Source organism: Protopterus annectens, chromosome 10.part0 (assembly GCF_019279795.1).
Source record: "Protopterus annectens isolate FY-2018-M chromosome 10.part0, PAN1.0, whole genome shotgun sequence".
Lineage (NCBI taxonomy): Eukaryota > Metazoa > Chordata > Ceratodontiformes > Protopteridae > Protopterus > Protopterus annectens.
In genome coordinates this window covers 327086191-327102377 of record NC_056744.1, presented here as the reverse complement: position 1 = coordinate 327102377, position 16187 = coordinate 327086191, and the positions used below count along the sequence as shown (strand labels likewise).

Below are 16187 nucleotides of genomic sequence, written 5' to 3'. Positions count from 1 at the left end.
ATGTTTTATGATATGTAGTTGTATAGCATTTTACTAATATAGGGGTGGTTATGTTCATACATTTGTTTTATAGCTTGCTTTATTATGGTTTTAAGTTAATGTAGATTTTACATATGGGCCCATTTTGCTGGTAATGCAGTTTTGTGACTGTTTGGGATTGTGATTTTTATGTTACTTTTTATTACTTTAACTTTGGAAATTTAAGTTTTGTACATTTCATTTCTAGGTTGTTGATTTATGTAACATTTTGTTGTGCAGTTTGTATGTATTTTTATATGCATAGTGTGTGCTGTTTCTTTGTTATGTTTTCTGAATAGAACAGAGTTATGGTGATCTGTCATACATTCACAGTATTGATGTTTGATGACATACATAGAGTGTAGATATAACTGCTTGATGAATATAGAGTGGTGATATAAATATCTACATTCTGTATCTGAGAAACATTTTGTTACAGAATTTTATCTGTCTCCATATCTAGTATAAATATTCAAATAAGAGGTCGACATGATCATAAGAGGTTACTAGACTAGTAGCCCTCGAGCCTTTTTAAGCCCAGCCATTCATGCCTCAATTTTTCCCAAATAACAATTCTCAGGGGCTAAAACAGCTTTGGTATATGCATGTGCCTTTGGGCATCTACAAGCTGCCCCTGTCCATAAGGGACAAAGGTGACATACTAGGATGAATCTGCAGTATCCCATCCATTGATCCAGATTGTGTTTGAGTAGGCATTGTGAAGAGCTGTGCTTCACCCTCTAAAAGGAGCCTGTTCCAGACAAGGGTAATCTCTGAGATACATACCTGTCCCTCCAACATAATTTGTTTATGTCACAGGTGAGGTTTAGAGCCTTATATCAGGTAATTCTAGTATTGTTTGTTTTGCAAATGTGTAGCAGATCCATTAGTGATGGATCGGAGAATGCCTTGTAGGTTAGACATGGATCGCTCCTTAGTAATCTGTAGGAGACTGAGTATGGGGACAGGAGTTTGAGGTGGTCCACATAGGACATGTTATTTGCATGCTGTATTCTTTTAATGAGGAACCTCTGTGGCTACTCCAGTTGTTACAAATGCCTGGCCAAGTATATGCTGAAGGGTGCATTGTACTCCATTATTGGTCTAATGAGGGCTGAGTATAGTGTCACTAAGTTTGCCGTATGTCTCAATGCCATGCCTTTACTAACAAGTTGTACCATGCAGATGATTTTCTTACCACCATGGACACGTGGTAATTAAAGTCCTGGTCCCTGTCAACCAGAGTTCCCAAGTCCATTAGCACTGGGTCTACTCTTACGGAAGTGTTATCACCGTTGTAATTTGCAGGTGTGATTGTCTTCCCAAAGGGTGTAATTAAGCATTGTTTTTTGCATTGAGTTTTTAGGCCATGGCTCTGTCAGACATTTCTGGAGTACATCTCCATCTTTGGGGATTCAGCGATCGTACTCAGCTTGCAGTCATCAGAAAAGGTGCTTACCAAAGGCCCTCTATATTTACCTTCAGAGACGTATATTTAGAAAAGGAGAGGTCCCAGTACTGAGCCCTGTGGGACAGAGCTAGTAACAGGCCTCTTGGGGGAGGTGGATTCCCCCACCCTAAGTTCATGTTTCCTATCTTTGAGTCATTGCCTGTCCATTGGTGACATATGGATTTATGCCTAAATTTGTGAGTTTTGTCTATAATAACTGAGTGAGGTATTGTGCCAAATGCCAGGTTGAGGTAGGCAGTATGCACCATTTTGCTCTCATCTATGGCTCTAGTGACCTTCCCAAAAAAGTCCAAATGATTTAGTACACACAACCTACCCTTGATGAAATGAAACTGGGATGGGTCCAGTGTCTAAAGATTTCCTATGTCTTTGCTTATCAGGTACATGATAATTCTTTCCATGGCCATCAATATAAGACTAGTCAAGCTTATGGGTCTGTAATTCCCTGGGTCTGTTGATGACCCCCCCCCCTTTGTGTAGAGAACTGACAGGCATCCATTCCCTAGGGATGAAGTCTATCTGGAGGGTGTGGTTGAATACAGATTCTAGTGGAACTGACAGGTTGTTTTTCAAACTATTTAAGCGGCATCTTGGGATATTATTAGGACCCATTAATGCATTGTTTTTAGCTTTGGAGAGTGCAGTGAAGATTCTTGGGGTAATGGGGGAAGAAATTGGACATAAAACCAAATCATGTGCACTAGGACCTGTGGTTTCAGAAACAAGACTAGAATTTAAAGTTGAACAGGAGTTTATTTTATTTTGGTGAGTTGAGTGTTTTTATCTTGCTTATACATGTAAAGGTGTTCATCAGAACTAAAAAGGAAATACATCACACACATTTAAAACATTCTCATAGATAATTAAATAAGAAGACATTACTATATAAAAACATTCTCCATTAAGCCATCTTTTATAAAAAAAAACTTCCATATAGAGCGTAGATAAGTATTAATAAGTATATGACTGTAAACAATATAAACAGATATTTTAAAAATCCCCCCACTATTCAAAAACAACTAGTACAGTCATTTGTAACTAGTTATAACAAGAACTAATTAAATTGTTCTACAGCATTATAAAGACTTGTTAAACATTACAATGTATATGTGTATTTAGTAATACCACTACCTCTATTGATATAAAAATCACAATTTTGCCGCCTTTAGGTTCAACACTGGAAGAACTGAAACATTTTCATTCAATCCTGGGGGATAGGTATTGCTTAATTTCAACTGCCAAAACAATGTTTACATTCCTGTTTTGTTTCCCAGCTCCTTCCTCTAGGATTTATCATTATATTTTCTCAATGAATTCAAAACTAAACTTTTTAAATCCACCATATACATCAACATGTTTGTATAATGCATTGGTTGTGCTTTTTCTCTGGATGTCATAAACACATTCATAGAGTCTTTTTAGGAGGGGTCTTTCAGTTTTACCACTGTAGAACCTTGAACAACCACAACACTTTGCAGCATAGACAGTTGCCACTCTGTAGAGTAACAGTGTTCTCTTATTGCAGCATAGACAGCTGCCACTCTGTAGAGTAACAGTGTTCTCTTATCTGTACCCAAGATTTACTGATATTGTTTACAGCAACTACATTTTGTAGTGTCTCTGCTTGGTTTATCATTAGTATTTGCTGTATTTTTCTTCTCTCAGATAGCCTTGGACTTGTTGGCTGTCTTACAAAATTAGTTTGCGTGCCCACAAGGTCTAGTATCATTGTATTTATTTTAAACTATTTCGGTTATTCTTAACTATGTTTTTCACCATACCAGAAATGTCATTATATTGTACCACAAAAGCTCTTTTATAATTGTTCTTATTTGTACTGCACCATGCCCTTTGTTGTGAGAGTCTTTGTCATTTATGTCAATCTCCAATAGGGGTTGATAGCGTTTTTGTCTGGGGTAACCTCTGTCTATGAACATATCAACCAAATTATTAATTTCTTCTACTTTCACATCTTTTGCAGAAACCATGTGGTAAGATCTAATGCATTATCCTCTCACTAAGCTCTCTTTGTGAATAAATGGATGAGAATTATAATAGTGTAAATATGCATTATTAAATGTATGTTTCCTGTAGATGTTAGAAATGAACCATGTGTCAGTGTGCCTAATATTAACATCCAGATAGTTTGCTTCAAAGGCATTGAAGCTGAACGTGAATCTAAAAAATCTGTTGTGCTATCCATATACATAATAAAATCACCAATCAGATTCACTGGGCCATCCCATAAAGTAATGTATCATCCAAATACATTAAATAAAGTGTACAGTACTTGTAAACTTCTGAAAGGAAATTATTTTATTTATTTATTTAACATTTTTTTACAGGGAAAGTCTGACCTGGAACTAGCCAATTTTCAGCTGAGGCCCGGGGAGAAATGCTCCTGATGCATGACTTTGTAAAATGGGAGGAACCCAGAACACTCAGAGGAAATTCTACATGAATATAGGGAGGAAATGCAGACTCCGCACAGAAGGCACCCCAGCTGAGAATCGAACCAGAGAACCTCTTGCTGTGAGGCAATAATGCAAACCACACCATTGCACCAACTAAATAGAACCATATTAGCATAAATGGGTGCATGTACTGCACCTGTTGCTACTCATTTAATTATCTATAAATCTTTCCATTGAAATAAATATAATTCTTATCCAAAACAGTCCCCATAGAATCCATAATTAAATTGATTTCATTTTCTTGAAGAAGTTTACACTCTAAAAAACTTTTATTAAACAGTAAACCTTCATTCCTTGGGATGCATGTGAACAAATTGACAACATTAGTAGTTAAAAACTTAAATTAATGTCCCATAAATCCCTCTTGCGTCTTCCTAAGAATCTCATGAGTCTTTTAACATACGTGATTGTGTGTTAAAGACTGGTTTTAAAATTCTAAGTGTGAAAACTGGTAGGCAGTAAGTTGTATACCCCTGGCCAGTCACAGTGGGTCAGAAAGTAGATACTGTCACATTTATATACACTTTGGGGATTCCAAATATAGTGACGATTATGGGATTTGGATTTTTAAAAATTCACAAATACCTGACATTAATAGCCCTTGAAACAGGCAGTCTTCTATATGTAAATCTATGTTCCTATAGCCAATATAAATTTAATTTTGGAGGCCTGGGTATAAACACTGTCATCCTGCAAGATATGAAACATAATACTTGAATAATCTAATGTATCAAATATCACAATCCCCCTTCCTTATCAGGTTTCATAAGTCATTTTGACTTGTCTATAAAAGAGCATCTAATATAGCCCTTTTGCTCTTAAAGAAATTAAATTTATGGGGGTTCTTTTCTTGTGTAACATATTTATATAAATTATTCCTGCATGCTTTTTCAAAAGTTTGGGTAACAGGGTGGGTGGGATGATTGAAGACATGCCTGTTTTTAAAGTGATCAGTAACTTCCATTTCATCCCACTATATTTTCTTATAATGCATCTCTAAATTCAATTTCCTACTGAAAAGTTTAAGATCAAGTAATGAATCAATTATATCAAATTGTTTCATAGGAATGAACCTGAAACCTTTTTCAAACAATAAATGATGCTCTAAGGTAAAACTACCGTGACTATAGTTAAACATATTAAAACGTTTGTGACTTAACATAATACCATCAAAGTTCCTTGAGAGCAGTGCCTCCACCCCTTTCTTCTTCTCCTCCCCCTGTAATTCATATCCCCATAGTCTTGGTGGATTGTCAAACCTTTGTTCCATGCCTGCACCCTCTAGCTTTCTATCTGGTTTGAACACTGGAGAAGTACGAAATCCAAAGGGTCACCCAAAATGAAGCTGTCCTCATTATCATTGCCTTTTGTGTTATTCTCATGCATACTTTTAGCTGTATTATCTCTTTAATGTCAAGACTGAAACCTGTGTTCACCCGTTTGTCCTACCCTTGTTATTACTCTTCGCATGTGATCTAATAACATTGGCTTTATCTTTGTTGCATTGCCTAACATCTATAGAACAAAAGCCTTAGCTGGAAGGACCAGAACACCGAAGATGTAAAAACCACCAGATGTATTATCATCATCAAATTAATTGATATCTCGATTAAGCGCTTTCATCTCCATACACAGGAGACTTCATCAGAATAAAATAACTGACACAGTTCTTCACATTAAATACCATGAAAATCCTTCCTGTTGGATAATTACAGCAATTAAAGAAATAATACTGGTTAAATATTTAAAGAAAAGAATACAACAATTACAAAAATTACTATAGATGCTACAAGCACAAAATCTTTATAATACCATCAAAGACAAAATGTATTAGCCTGTAATACTTTGAGACTCTCAATTTTAATGCAGGAATGAGGGAAAGATCATCATTCAAACCCGGGTTACATGTGCATTCAATCTGAACTGCCAAATAAATCATTCAAACCCGGATTACAGGTGCATTCAATCTGAACTGCCAAATAAATCATTCAAACCCGGATTACAGGTGCATTCAATCTGAACTGCCAAATAAATCATTCAAACCCGGGTTACACGTGCATTCAATCTGAACTGCCAAATAAATCATTCAAACCCGGGTTACATGTGCATTCAATCTGAACTGCCAAATAAATCATTCAAACCCGGGTTACATGTGCATTCAATCTGAACTGCCAAATAAATCATTCAAACTCGGATTACAGGTGCATTCAATCTGAACTGCCAAATAAATCATTCAAACCCGGATTACAGGTGCATTCAATCTGAACTGCCAAATAAATCATTCAAACCCGGATTACATGTGCATTCAATCTGAACTGCCAAATAAATCATTCAAACCCGGGTTACATGTGCATTCAATCTGAACTGCCAAATAAATCATTCAAACCCGGATTACATGTGCATTCAATCTGAACTGCCAAATAAATCATTCAAACTCGGGTTACATGTGCATTCAATCTGAACTGCCAAATAAATCATTCAAACCCGGATTACATGTGCATTCAATCTGAACTGCCAAATAAATCATTCAAACCCGGGTTACATGTGCATTCAATCTGAACTGCCAAATAAATCATTCAAACCCGGATTACAGGTGCATTCAATCTGAACTGCCAAATAAATCATTCAAACCCGGGTTACATGTGCATTCAATCTGAACTGCCAAATAAATCATTCAAACCCGGATTACAGGTGCATTCAATCTGAACTGCCAAATAAATCATTCAAACCCGGGTTACACGTGCATTCAATCTGAACTGCCAAATAAATCATTCAAACCCGGATTACATGTGCATTCAATCTGAACTGCCAAATAAATCATTCAAACCCGGATTACATGTGCATTCAATCTGAACTGCCAAATAAATCATTCAAACCCGGATTACAGGTGCATTCAATCTGAACTGCCAAATAAATCATTCAAACCCGGATTACATGTGCATTCAATCTGAACTGCCAAATAAATCATTCAAACCCGGATTACATGTGCATTCAATCTGAACTGCCAAATAAATCATTCAAACCCGGATTACATGTGCATTCAATCTGAACTGCCAAATAAATCATTCAAACCCGGATTACATGTGCATTCAATCTGAACTGCCAAATAAATCATTCAAACCCGGATTACATGTGCATTCAATCTGAACTGCCAAATAAATCATTCAAACCCGGATTACATGTGCATTCAATCTGAACTGCCAAATAAATCATTCAAACCCGGATTACATGTGCATTCAATCTGAACTGCCAAATAAATCATTCAAACCCGGATTACAGGTGCATTCAATCTGAACTGCCAAATAAATCATTCAAACCTGGGTTACACGTGCATTCAATCTGAACTGCCAAATAAATCATTCAAACCCGGGTTACATGTGCATTCAATCTGAACTGCCAAATAAATCATTCAAACCCGGGTTACATGTGCATTCAATCTGAACTGCCAAATAAATCATTCAAACCCGGATTACAGGTGCATTCAATCTGAACTGCCAAATAAATCATTCAAACCTGGGTTACACGTGCATTCAATCTGAACTGCCAAATAAATCATTCAAACCCGGGTTACACGTGCATTCAATCTGAACTGCCAAATAAATCATTCAAACCCGGGTTACACGTGCATTCAATCTGAACTGCCAAATAAATCATTCAAACCCGGATTACAGGTGCATTCAATCTGAACTGCCAAATAAATCATTCAAACCCGGATTACAGGTGCATTCAATCTGAACTGCCAAATAAATCATTCAAACCCGGGTTACACATGCATTCAATCTGAACTGCCAAATAAATCATTCAAACCCGGATTTCAGGTGCATTCAATCTGAACTGCCAAATAAATCATTCAAACCCAGATTACAGGTGCATTCAATCTGAACTGCCAAATAAATCATTCAAACCCGGGTTACATGTGCATTCAATCTGAACTGCCAAATAAATCATTCAAACCCGGGTTACATGTGCATTCAATCTGAACTGCCAAATAAATCATTCAAACCGGATTACATGTGCATTCAATCTGAACTGCCAAATAAATCATTCAAACCCGGATTACATGTGCATTCAATCTGAACTGCCAAATAAATCATTCAAACCCGGATTACATGTGCATTCAATCTGAACTGCCAAATAAATCATTCAAACCGTGCATTCAATCTGAACTGCCAAATAAATCATTCAAACCGGATTACATGTGCATTCAATCTGAACTGCCAAATAAATCATTCAAACCGGGTTACATGTGCATTCAATCTGAACTGCCAAATAAATCATTCAAACCGGATTACAGGTGCATTCAATCTGAACTGCCAAATAAATCATTCAAACCGGATTACAGGTGCATTCAATCTGAACTGCCAAATAAATCATTCAAACCGGGTTACACGTGCATTCAATCTGAACTGCCAAATAAATCATTCAAACCGGGTTACACGTGCATTCAATCTGAACTGCCAAATAAATCATTCAAACCCGGATTACAGGTGCATTCAATCTGAACTGCCAAATAAATCATTCAAACCCGGATTACAGGTGCATTCAATCTGAACTGCCAAATAAATCATTCAAACCGGGTTACATGCATTCAATCTGAACTGCCAAATAAATCATTCAAACCCGGATTTCAGGTGCATTCAATCTGAACTGCCAAATAAATCATTCAAACCCAGATTACAGGTGCATTCAATCTGAACTGCCAAATAAATCATTCAAACCCGGGTTACACGTGCATTCAATCTGAACTGCCAAATAAATCATTCAAACCCGGATTACAGGTGCATTCAATCTGAACTGCCAAATAAATCATTCAAACCCGGGTTACATGTGCATTCAATCTGAACTGCCAAATAAATCATTCAAACCCGGGTTACATGTGCATTCAATCTGAACTGCCAAATAAATCATTCAAACCCGGATTACAGGTGCATTCAATCTGAACTGCCAAATAAATCATTCAAACCCGGGTTACACGTGCATTCAATCTGAACTGCCAAATAAGCTGATAAAATTCTAATCTTGGCTACTGTTAAAAAGGAATAATTAGTAGAGCATTTAAAATATTGCATGATGACTATAGGAATCAATCAGATGAGGTTAGAAAGGATTAGGAAGAGACACTGGATAAGCAATTCACAAAGAAACAATGGAAGGATATATGCATGGCTCCCATATGTGCAAAAAAGTCTAGAAGATTTAGGATCTTTGCTTAGAAGTGTTTGCATGGGTGTTTTATACCCCAAGCAGACTCCAAAAAATGTTTCTTCAGGTAGATTGCAACTGTTGGAGGTATGATGGGGAATAAAGAGGTAATTGGGAACATATTTTTAGGGATGTAATGTGCAGACTGCTCTGTCAAAGATACTGGATGAGCAAATTGGTGTAAATAAGGAAATGATTTTTTGAGCTGTGATACAGAATCGGAATTGCATAGACATAGTAAGATCTTGCTGAGTTTAATTCCGGGGGCTGCCAGAAAAAGCAATTACTGGAAAATCAAAATCAAATCTAAGCCAACTGTACTAGAAGCAGTGAATATAGTAACAGAAATAAAAGAACAGGAAGTGGGATCTTTTGAAAATGATGGGAGCAAATTGCATAGAAAAAATGGAAATTGTGGGAACAATATTTGCAGAATAATATTTTGGAGGAGGAATGAAGTTTAAGGGAAGGCAGGAACTGAATGAGCTATGTAATGTTTGACTTACAATGACTGGATATAGATTATAAGTGATGTATAATGTTTGTAACTGAAAATATGTCAATATGGTTTGTTTTCATTTGTATAAATGTATTATTGCCTATGTCATAAGTGATAATTCAATAAAAATGTTTCTTGTGTAAAAAAAAAAACTTGCAAGAGCGGTATCATTTAATTTCAACTGCCAAAACAATTCTTTATATTTCTGTTTGGTTTCCCAGGTCTCTCCCCTATGGTTATCATTATTTTCTCAATAATGGCAAAACTAAACTTTTTAACTCTACCACATAGCTCAACATTATTTAAATATATGTGCATTTTATGTATTCATTCATTTTTGGAACTGTGTAACTGCATCGGCCCAAATACCCTTTTACAGCTATGATCCATGCAAAATTCGACATCAGATTTAAGCAGAACACTTTGTAAATGCTCTGTAAAAGGAAGTACGAAAAATAAGCAAAAGAAGAAACAGAAACGCACATGTGCTTTGTTCTTGACACGGTATTGTAACATGTACACTCTGAAGTAAAAATAGCAAAAACATATTGGGTTAGATGTATGCTTTGTATGTATTTACTATCATACAGCACTTGAAACAGATCATATTATAGTTGCACGTCACCCCAGAGTCACACTTAATCTTGATTATAAAACGGTTCACATCTTGTCTGGAAGGCAGTAAACACTGATTTCAGGTATCCCTAGGCAACAAATTTCGGGGAGGAAGGCAAGGAATGTGGACTCATACTGCAGTAATTATTCGAGGAGTACAAATCTACTCCCCTAATTATTAGAGGAGCACAAATCTACTCCCCTAATTATTAGAGGAGCACAAATCTACTCCCCTAATTATTAGAGGAGCACAAATCTACTCCCCTAATTATTAGAGGAGCACAAATCTACTCCCCTAATTATTAGAGGAGCACAAATCTACTCCCCTAATTATTAGAGGAGCACAAATCTACTCCCCTAATTATTAGAGGAGCACAAATCTACTCCTCTAATTATTAGAGGAGCACAAATCTACTCCCCTAATTATTAGAGGAGCACAAATCTACTCCCCTAATTATTAGAGGAGCACAAATCTACTCCCCTAATTATTAGAGGAGCACAAATCTACTCCTCTAATTATTAGAGGAGCACAAATCTACTCCCCTAATTATTAGAGGAGCACAAATCTACTCCCCTAATTATTAGAGGAGCACAAATCTACTCCCCTAATTATTAGAGGAGGACAAAGCATGTGAAATTATTATGAAGGTAGTGAAGAAGTGAGACTCTGGTGACTGATAAGTATTAAAAGTATCCAGTGTGAGATGCTTAAGCAGATAAGAACATTTAAATGTGTGCCGAGGTAAAGTTCGTCTTCCCATTGATACTCTTTTACATATTATATTTTACGTACCGTGTAGCACCCCAAAGAACACAGCTGTTTTATTTTATGTACCGTGTAGCACCCCAAAGAACACAGCTGTTATATTTTATGTACCGTGTAGCACCCCAAAGAACACAGCTGTTTTATTTTATGTACCGTGTAGCACCCCAAAGAACACAGCTGTTTTATTTTATGTACCGTGTAGCACCCCAAAGAACACAGCTGTTTTATTTTATGTACCGTGTAGCACCCCAAAGAACACAGCTGTTATATTTTATGTACCGTGTAGCACCCCAAAGAACACAGCTGTTTTATTTTATGTACCGTGTAGCACCCCAAAGAACACAGCTGTTTTACAGCAGAGAGCTAAGGAGTTTGGAATTGGCATGAATATGAAAGACCACAGCAATGAAAGCAAATACTAAACAGCATGGTGATGCAGAGTGAAAAAATACACAAGTTATGTTATAACTGCCATTACATTTACAGAAGCATTGACATTTGTTGACTGGGAAAGTCCACTGGATCCATTTTTAGTGGAGGCCCGGGGGGGGCCCACATACATAACAAATAAAAACTATACAGAGACAGATTATACAGATAAAATAGAATTGATACAACTAAAAATCAATAGACAAAGTTTATGTGTAGCACATTGTTAGATATCAATTTAAGATTAAACAGGCTAAAATAATATTAGTGGTGAAAAGTCAGATACAGTGTAAAGATAGTTTGTTTCAATAATGGTGGAGAGACAGGTGCAATGTCCTGACAGTCAGTCTGTTACGTGTATGATTACAAGGTGAAATAGTTAGAGGAAGAAAAATAACATACAATGCAAAGATAGTAAGTCTGCTTGTCATATAATTACAAGACAATGAAGTGTAAGTGTTGACACAATGGTAAGTAGAAAAGAAGGCTGCGATTAAGACATGGTGAATCGGAGGTATAGAGTTAGCAATACTGGGCAGTGGATTATAATAGCCTGTTGCGTAGCAACAGAACGGAAGAATTAGTGATGGAGTTTAGCACTGGGGTTGAGATTAGGACTAGGGTTAACATTAAATTAAGGTGGTTTGGGCGATTTAAACAGGTGCAGATGCGATTGTTAAGATAATGAGACTTTAGCTTTGGGGTTATCGTGGAATTAAGGTGGTTCTGGATGATTTAAACAGGTGCAGATGCGATTGTTAAGATAATGAGACTTTAGTTTAGCTTGGAGGGTGGCCTAATGGTTAAGGTGTTTGTCTTACAAACACAAGGTGCAGGGTTTGAGTCTCACAAGGGATAATTGGCTAGGCTTAAAATAGCTCACAAGGGCAGTTAGCCTAGTACTAATCTATGAACCTCTATGAAGGCTTTTAAGGAATCTAGTTGAGTGATGAGGGGAGGTAGGTTGTTCCAGTGCTTGGTCATTTTATAGGAATATAAACTCTGTCTCTCTTTTTGGGTTTGAACATATATAGGAGCTGCTTATGTGACGAATGTAGATTACATGCTGAGATATAGGTTTGTAAGATAGGTTGGAGTAATGGACAGTTATAAGGTTTGTAAATGAGTTTCTGGGCAAGAGTGACTTGTGTGTGGTGTAAGTAGTGAGGGAATTCGAGCTAGTTTAATTCTGAGATGGCTTGGCATTGATGTGATCTACTCTGCATTCCTGAGGCAAATTTTGCAATTTTGTAGTAGCAAGATTCTATTATTGCTCAACGATGTGTGGAGATTTGTAAAAATGGGACTCCCATAAAGGAGGGCTGGAATTAGTAGAGTGCTGGCAAGCTTTATTTTGGTAGGTTTTGTCTATGTGACGGTAGAGTTTACCAAGTTTGAAATGTTTTTTTATTGTGTTAAGACAATGGGATTCACAGGTGAGTTTGTCATCAATTGTTATTCCTAGTATTTTTGCTGTTTTGACCTATTCTATTATTGTGTTGTTCTGAGAAAGAATTTTGAAGTCAGAGCCTAGAGATTTTGATGAAAATAACAGGAACTTAGATTTTTGGGGGTTCAGTAATAGTTGGGCATCAGTTAACCATGCTTCAACAGATGTGAAGGTGGTTTGTGTAATCTTTTGTAGGTCAGATAAATTACTGGAGTTGGACATTATGGTGGAGTCATCGGCATACTGGACAAAGGTACTTTGAAGACATGCCTTGTGGAGGTTGTTTATGAATATATTAAAGAGAAGTGGTCCTAGAATTGAACCTTGGGGAACTCCTGTATTATTGTCAAGGTGGTCTGAGAGTTTAGTTTGCCATTTGACAACTTGTTACCTATTTTGTAGACAGCTTGAGAACCAAGTAAGTGTGTTGGGGGCAGCCTATGGTTGGTAGTTTCTGCAATAGTTTGGTGTGTGATACTGTGTCAAAAGCCTTGGATAGGTCTGATAGGATTACAGAGGTAAAAAGGTCTACATCCAAGGCTTTAAAAATGATATCTGTAAATGATAGTAGGGCTATGGTGATGCTATGTCCTGGGTGAAATCCGAGCTGGGTGTGGGTAATTAGCGTGTGGTTTAGGAGGTATTTTATAAACTGGGAATGTGTGCATTTATGTGGGATTTTAAATAATGGGGAGATAATAGAAATAGGTCGGTAGTTTGAGAGGTGAAAGGTGTTCCCACCTTTGTGTAGTGGGGTAATAGTGGATTTTTTCCAGAGTTGGAGAATGTAAGACTCTGTGATGGACCGATTTATTAGTATACTAACTGGATAGGCAATTGCTAAGGCTCCGAGTTATAGAAATTCTGGAGGTAGAATATCAGTGGAGGGAGAGCAAGGCCTAACTTTCTTTAGGAGTTTAAGTACTTGTGAGGTTTGCACGGGTTGTATAGAAAAGGGAGGAATAGAGGGGGCACTGTTCAGTGTATCTGTTGGATTCTGGGGAGTAGAACTTATGTTTTTTGGATGGGGATTGTGGGGTTTTGGGAAGTGTTTTTATTGGGGTGAGCTATTGAAAAGGGGTTTCTAAGCAGGTTTTGAATGGTAGTGATGAAGTGTGAGTTGAATATATGGGCAGTTTGCTGTGTATCGTTATCTGGTGAAGGGGATAGTTTTTGCATGGTACCAGGGGTAAGTAAGGTTGAGACAGATTTCCAGAACTTTTTTGCATTGTAACTTTGGCTGGTAAATTGTATTGAGAAGTAGTTTTTCTTGTTGTTTTTAACTAGCTTTTTGGTTTTGTTGTGGAGTTGCTTGTAATGAAGTTCATGTTTTTTGTCCTTACTTTTTTGCCAGTGTTTTCAGGCCTTATCTCTGGATACTAGGGCTTGTCTAGTTTCATTGGTTAGCCAGGGAAAGTGGCTAGTTTTTAGGGCAACAGTCTTAACCTGCAGTTGATGGGAAGATGTTTCTTTTTTTCTGCTTGTAACTCCGTCTTCGACTTCTCAGTCGTACTTACATTATTAGTAGTCGTTCGTGATTATGGCATTCTTCTCTCCAGGTTGTAATTTGGGCTTTGTTGTCTGAGTAATAGTACATTTTCCGCGCAAGTCACTGTTGCTTATTTTGCTGCTGCGCTCTGCGTTTAATGTACACTTTTTCATGGGAGTGATTTCCTCCAAAGTCAGTGCCGCTAGACACTTGTAGAAAGATCCCCTCTTACTTACTAAAACCAGTGTACATTACTGACGTTATATTGTCCGGAAATAAGGACATGCTCGTCTTTCTGAGCATCTACTGGTTGTTAAGGGGCAGTGTGTTCACATTCTTAGTAACTGCGGGTGATCTGAAGTGAGTGCTGATGGTTCTCATCCCAACTCAGTGCTGCTTTCAGGGACAATTATAACAACCTTCCCTCTTACTTCCTAAAAATGGTGTAAGTCGTATATGTTATCTTTTGACAAACACTAATGAAGTGCTCCTCCCTCCCAGTGTATGTTAATTTGTAATGGTCGTTGTGTGTTGATTTGTAATGCTGTGAGCCATCTCTGTCAATGTAAGCAGTAACGCAGGGGGGACAAACCACTTGTAAGACTAGTGCCCTCTGTGGGAAATGTGCAGTGAAACTGTTGAGAAAGGGCTGGGTAAAATAGCGACAACCGCTGAAACTGTGAAGATATAATCAAACATTTGCGGTACTTCTCAGGGCATGCTTTGCGGCAACATTTCTGTTTCTCAAACTCTGTTGTCACGTTAACGGAAAAGTACCAGTTTTTATTCTTTTAGTACATAAAGGGGCTAGATTATTGAGTGTATTGAGGAAGAGTTTATTGAAGTAGTCCACGGAGTCATCTAAAGGAAGAGTTTTTAAGGGGGACCAGTTGTGGGATGTTAGGGATGTTAAGAAAGTCTCGAGGTTGAATTGGGTAAGATTTTGTGATGTCCTATAAGTATGAGGTTTGGGAACATGTAGGTGGCATCTATGGGTAAAGCAGGCCAATGATCACTTAAAGTGTTAGGGAGGGTACCACTATTGGAGAAATTGAGTGGATGTGTTACAAGGATCCAGTCTATGATAGTTTCTGTTTGGGGTGTAGGGGAGCGAGTTGGACTTGTAATTAGCTGTATAAAGCTGTTTAAGTTTATGCTATTTTGAGGGGTGTCAGAGATTAAGCTCTGTCAGTTTATACTATATATTAAACTATATAGATATTACCGTTTTCAGAAAGAACACAGTTTTGTATGGAAAGCTCTACTATGAGATACTTTTGTATATTATCTATAATATTCCACAACTTAAGAATGTAAATACTAAATGCATAAATATATGTAAGCCTGCAGTCTTCAAGATGAAATGGTCAGAAGACAAGAGTTCCCTTTGTGGAAACATTTGATGTAGTTTGCTCATTTAAATGCCTGCATGTGTCAGTGAGTAAAATGTTGTAATCAGTGTACATCCTTCAAGCATGAAGCTTATCAGAGTAACTTAACCTTCTTAAAGTCCAGTTCACTTTAACAGTGCCAGCAAAGCTGGCAGCCATGCAGTATTCTGATGTCATCTCAGAGTCGGAGTACATTACTGCAGTGTGTTATCTCAGTGTGATTATCTGTCTGTGTAATCAGAATGTGTTACATAGTGTTGTTGTTGTTTGTCTTTTCGGCTTTTCCTGGTTAGGGGTCGCTACAGTAGAAATCCGGTCTGCTAATGATTGGCAGTAGATTTTTTTATGGTGCCAAGTTGCCAGCCCGACGCCCAACCTTCAGC

At 37.4% G+C, this 16187-nt stretch overlaps 1 protein-coding gene across 3 annotated transcripts in view; it reads left to right on the top strand.

The window, feature by feature from the left end:
* DNM3 (dynamin 3) overlaps nt 1-16187 on the top strand; it is a 2680418-nt gene that overhangs the window by 2004213 nt on the left and 660018 nt on the right. The window lies entirely within an intron of this gene.